The sequence below is a fragment of the Galeopterus variegatus genome, unplaced genomic scaffold (genome assembly GCF_000696425.1).
Source record: "Galeopterus variegatus unplaced genomic scaffold, G_variegatus-3.0.2 Scaffold12738, whole genome shotgun sequence".
Lineage (NCBI taxonomy): Eukaryota > Metazoa > Chordata > Mammalia > Dermoptera > Cynocephalidae > Galeopterus > Galeopterus variegatus.
In genome coordinates this window covers 29,651-35,214 of record NW_007738849.1, presented here as the reverse complement: position 1 = coordinate 35,214, position 5,564 = coordinate 29,651, and the positions used below count along the sequence as shown (strand labels likewise).

Sequence of the window (5,564 nt, the reverse complement as noted above, 5' to 3'; positions counted from 1 at the left end):
GTGAAAGTCCTTCTCTATTACCTCATAGCCAAGATTCTCAAGCTGCCAGCCTCTACCTCTCTAAACCATCAACATTTATTTCCAAAAACAACTTTATTTGAATATCCAAAAACATCTGTAACTCACAATTGCAAAACTTAACTCTTAAGAGCCTGGTCAAAATAACCCCTTTTCCAACTAATTAATGGCCCCACCACTTACCCAGTTACTCAAATTAGAAGCTTCAACCCTTCCTGATTCTTTAACTGCCCTCTTTTATCCAATCTACAAATTTGTTTATTGTATTCTTCCACCCAAATAATTCATGAGTATTGACTTCCCACTCAGTCTCCATCTGTCTATCAGTTCAAGTCTTCCTCACTTTTAACCTAATCTGATCAACAGCTAGCCAACGAAATTCCCAGCTTCAAATCTTTTTTTTCCCCACCCTACTTGCTATTCAAAATATGAAATTGTACACATGCGTCTATTCTACCTAATTCCTTGGTTGATTCTCACTGCTGACAGTATTAAGTTAAACTCCTCAACAAAGCACACAGAGCCTTAACATTCGGTCCCCAGCTTGCACATTTAGCTCCAGCCACTCTCTTCTCGAAGAATCCTATCCTTCAGCCATCCACTCTGAACAGCTCCTTTTCTTGGAAAATGGATAGAACTTGTCCGTCTCCAGACAGAAAGTTAGCAGAATTCTAGACACACAGACTCCTGATCAGTGTTTATTAAGGTAAATAGTATATTTTAATTCTCTATGACATCAGTTGGACTTGATTTCTTGTTCTCAAATTCACACACTTATCTTGCCTCTTTCACAATTGACTCTTAAGATGGGAGAGAGGAAGAGGCTCTCTGTATCTCTGAAAAAAATTGGCCATCAATTCCTGTGACAGGTGATGCATAGTTCTCCAGAGGATCCAGCACATGGTAATCATTCAATAGATGCAAGAAAATGTTTTTAAAATTATTTTCAAGAAACGTTAACATGAACATCATATTTTAAGGTCAAATTTAAGCTATACCAATAATCATTTTAATTATTTGGATATTTTTGGAGATCCAGATTAAAAAATACAAATTAGATTCAGTGAAACATGTCTGAGAATATTTATATCCAAACTTGTGTTAGCAAGTTATTTTATGTGCCTGAAAATTAATTTAAATGTTTTAACACCAATTGAAATTGTGATTCAGAATTTTTAATCACTGAGTTTATTATTTTTTTAGTCAGTTGAAAAAGCTATGGGATGTAGAATTATAAAAATCTTCTAAAAGTTTTAAATATTAACTCTACCCTTAAGAAATATGTGTGGTTAACTCACTTAATTTCTCTAAAATCTTTAATAAGAATGCTTTCATTACTTAATAACTTCGAAGATCAAAAATGTGCCTGGTGACTCAATAAATGATTATATCTCATTTTTCTTCTTATTTTGAATTACATTTCTCCTCAAACAACTGTCCATAGGTTCTTCTACAGAAATAATTGGAAAATACTTTGTAGAAAACAATAATTTATTCTGGGGAAATGATAACATGGTAGATATCAAAAATTTCATTGGAGAAGTAAGTGTAAAAAAAAGTTTCTTTAAGATTTTAATATCTACCATTTGATTTTAATTATAATCAGTATGATTCCTGAGAACCTATCTTCCCATCATTTATTCCAAATTTTATCTTTGTTTTGAAAAAAATCACAAAAAAAATTGATTTATCTGTATCTTTTGTACTGTGTGCATGTTTTCAAAAATAGTTTGGTAGTAAACATTACTCACCTGGTCCCCTTGTCTTCTCATTTTAACATGTTGAAGAGTGAACATTCCATGGGACTGTATGAATATTGTTTTAATTCAGTTGTCTGAATATCCTGCCATAAACCAAATTTCTGCAGTTCAAAATAAAACAAAACAACACCCAAAATAAAACAGAAACAAATAAAACACTACAGCGGGTGTAAATAACTTTTCATGAGTTAGTTTTCTCCTTTGCACAATGGCAAAAGTAGTTATGTCATATGGTTATCCTTTAAAAGTGCTTAAAACAGCACATGACACCAAGTAAGCATTTAATACATGTTAACTAAAACAAAAAATTGAGTGTTATCAATTGAGATATATTTCTTTAAGTAAGGTTCGATTCTATCCTCTTGTTAGAAATGTTTCAGTGGGTATGCTTTCCAATTATGAGAAATAAGATAATAAGTTGATGAGTATGGGGGAAAGAGTTCGGGCTGAAAATAAGGACAGGAAAGAGGCAGTATGGGGAGAGAGTGAGGTTATTCTTATTTGAGATTTATGAACACATAATACAGACGTGTAATCTTTATATGATATATGTAGATATAATGATGAATCTAGTCAACTTTTTAGAGTATGCTACCAGCTTTTACACTATACATTTGTGAAACAGAAAGCACAGAAATTACTTTAATTTTATGAGCACATTTAGTATACTGGGGCTCAGAAGGATAAACATAGTAAGAGACAGACCTTGAGTTCAAGTCCAGGTCTTACAGAGCTAAGTCAAATATTTTTACTCTTCATACAACTCCTTCGGTCTAAATAACTGTGTATCAATCTACATATATATTTATTTTGTATAATTGCATATTATATAATCGTGTGTTAATCTCTGTACATAATAATTGTGTACAATATTATTTTCTAACCATATAAGTATATTTATATAAAAATAGGTCTATTTTTGTGAGGTTTATATTCAATGGGTTACAACTTGCAAGATGTAATTCAAGTTAAATAAAATGCAAAGTAACCAATAACATATTAGCCAATATGATATAACAGGAAAAAACATTTAAATGTCTTGAAATTTAATAGAGTGGGTTAGTTTTCTAGCTTTTTAGCTTTCTGTTTTCTATTACCTGCATGCATATTAGATAAAGAAATGACATATTTTCTAAAAATGTATTTTAGCTCTGGTGTTCTTTCTTGCATTCATTCTGTTATATTAGCAAGTAGCTTAAATCATGTTAACATGCAAAATCATGTCTATCCAGTTAGCTATGAAATCCCTCCTATTAAAACTTCTGAAGAAACATTAATAATATATTTGATTTTTCATTTTCCATTCACAATTTCAAAGAACAGAAATCTGATTTTTCTAAGTATGCTGAAAGTCTGCTCCTTAAATAAGGGGCTTGAGGAAGCAGTTGCTGCCACTGTAAGGTGGAGAGGAAGGTTCTTGCTCTGTTTCCTCCAACTGAGACGTGGTAATGGGATTGAGGTATGAGGCACGTAGGTATGAACGTCTACCAAATCCAGGACATAATCCCCAGTTAACCTTTTTACAGACTTACATTTTTGCATGAATTCCTCTCACTTGTTGAACCATGCTCAGAAATGAGAGAGTCATGGTAGTAAGGACAGAGTGAGAATTTCACAATCCAGATCATATTTCAGTCTAATTTAAACCTCAGGTGAAGGCTTCTTACATAAAGACAGCCATTAAAAGGACCATCTTTCCCAAATGGAAAGTAAAATTAATTCCGTTTTAAAGAGGACAGAGACAGTGGTTAAAAAGTTAATTCCTAGGCTTTTTTTCCATAAGTGAAAGATTTAGGTAAGGCTAGACTTGTACAAAATTTTGTCTCAAGTAAAATTGATTTTCTTTTTAGCTCTATATTTGTTTCCTATCTATTTCTTTCTTGTATTGGATTTGGAAAGTACTTGCATAGAACAAGTGTTGAAGCTTATATATTGATACCTAGTGCCTTGATGGTATTTTAAAAGAGGCAAGTGCCATAGACAGTGTTGATCCATAGAGGCCGTGTCCTATGCATTACACACACGATTGTATTTCATATTATGAAAACCAGAGCACCAAGAGCCAAGGGAAAATCACCTAAGGCCAATGTGGGATCTAACCTAAGGGGCAAGCACAGTGTTGGAATGGGGAATTAAGAGAAAAAAAAAAGTCGGGGGGTCGTCACTTAGATGCAGGAATAAAGAACAAACAAGAAAAAGGTGAAAATGAAATGAGTGTTCCTTTGGTGGATGTGGCAAGGCTGGGGGGCAGGGTCTGGTTCGTGAATAATGCAACAGTTAGCCCGTGGGCCTTCACTCTGTGCTAATGGGAAGAATGCATTTCCTGTCTTCCAGCTTTATCAGCATTAAGGTTTTGTCTACAAACTGTGCCTGGATTTAGAATAGTTTCCATTGTCTGGGAACGAGGCAGTATAAGAAGAGGGTAAAATTTAGGCTTGGAGCTTAACTGCTTGAGTTATAATCCCAGCTCTGCCACTTACTCATTTTGGACACATTGCTTAAATTCTCTGTACCTGTTTCTTTACCTGCAATATGGGAAAGTGGTAATATTTACTTCAAAGGCTTATCAAAAGGATTGAGTTGTTCCAAGTGAAGCATTTACTATGATAAGGACTTGAAAGCTGCTTCATTTTGGTAGTAGGTTGTTTTCATGAACCTAGTCTGCATTTTTTACTCACAAGAAATTGCCTCTGAGAGAAGAATGCTTCAATCTTTAGAGAGAACTTTGAGTTCCAAATGCCCTTCTTAACAGAGATTCTGTCTAAGCTAATGTTGTCATATAAATACATTAGTTAAGGTAAACACTTCACTTAAATTAATGCATCCGTGTTCTTTAAGGCAGAAGTATATGCAGACCCTAATGCATCATCATACGCCATTACATAGACTAAAGTTTAACAAATGGTACCTCATTTTAATAGGGAGAACCATACTGGATGGTAAGAACAGAGTTATTAAACAGAGCCAGCTGCCCAGGATCCAGAGATGGGGGCCGTGTGCCTCAAGCCCCAGCCTGCCTCCCAACAGTATCTTAGAGTGCGTAAAAAAAAAAAAAAGTAAAATTCGACATAGTGGTTGAGAGCATTGCTCATGGATCTAATTCCTGAATTCAGCAAACGTTAATTATGTGGCCCTAGACATTTTTAAACTCTTTGTGTCTGTTTCCTCATTGTTAAATGGAGGTGATAGCACTTGCCTCATAGAGCTGTGAGGATGAATAAAGATGATACGTGAAGAGCATCTAGTGCAAGTATTAGCTAAGTTTATTTTGCCCATTTTAAAGAATCTGATACTAAGCAAGTTTAGCTAACTTGCCGCAAATTATATTCCATTTATTTGAAGTAGACATTTGAGAGCTTGTGAGTTTCAGCTGTTCCAGGCAGCATTTGCCTGTAGCCTGTCCATTTCCCCCTTTAGGGTCTCTTTCCCATTTCTACCTCCCTTCCACTTTGTCTAAAGCACACTTGCATAAGCATTTTCCTCTGAGTTAGGTATTGAGGGTTAGCAGCTGATGAGCCCAAGGAGACTTATGTTTTAATGGAGATTCCTAAAGATTGGACGGAGTTCAGACCTCATATCCCAGAGAACCAGGTGGGATGTAGGGGGAGGCTGTGGATTTTCCCGGCATCTCTCAAAGTAAGGTATCTGTTCATAATACTCATCTGTTTGTGGGAGGTGAAAACACAGAAAGTGAATTCTGGGTGTTCTGAATGCAGGCAGATGCGTGATTAGAGAAATCAGACCGCTAAAGGCCAGAGCTGGGTCCTGGCTTAAATCTCTGAGGAT

General features: G+C 35.1%; 1 long non-coding RNA gene across 1 annotated transcript in view; it reads right to left on the bottom strand.

The window, feature by feature from the left end:
* The window catches only part of LOC103581292, a 10,923-nt gene that overhangs the window by 1,978 nt on the left and 3,381 nt on the right, over positions 1 to 5,564 (bottom strand). Inside the window, exon 2 of the long non-coding RNA XR_549643.1 lies at positions 1,770 to 1,879. This is a non-coding gene — a long non-coding RNA (uncharacterized LOC103581292). The remainder of the gene's footprint in view (positions 1 to 1,769; positions 1,880 to 5,564) is intronic.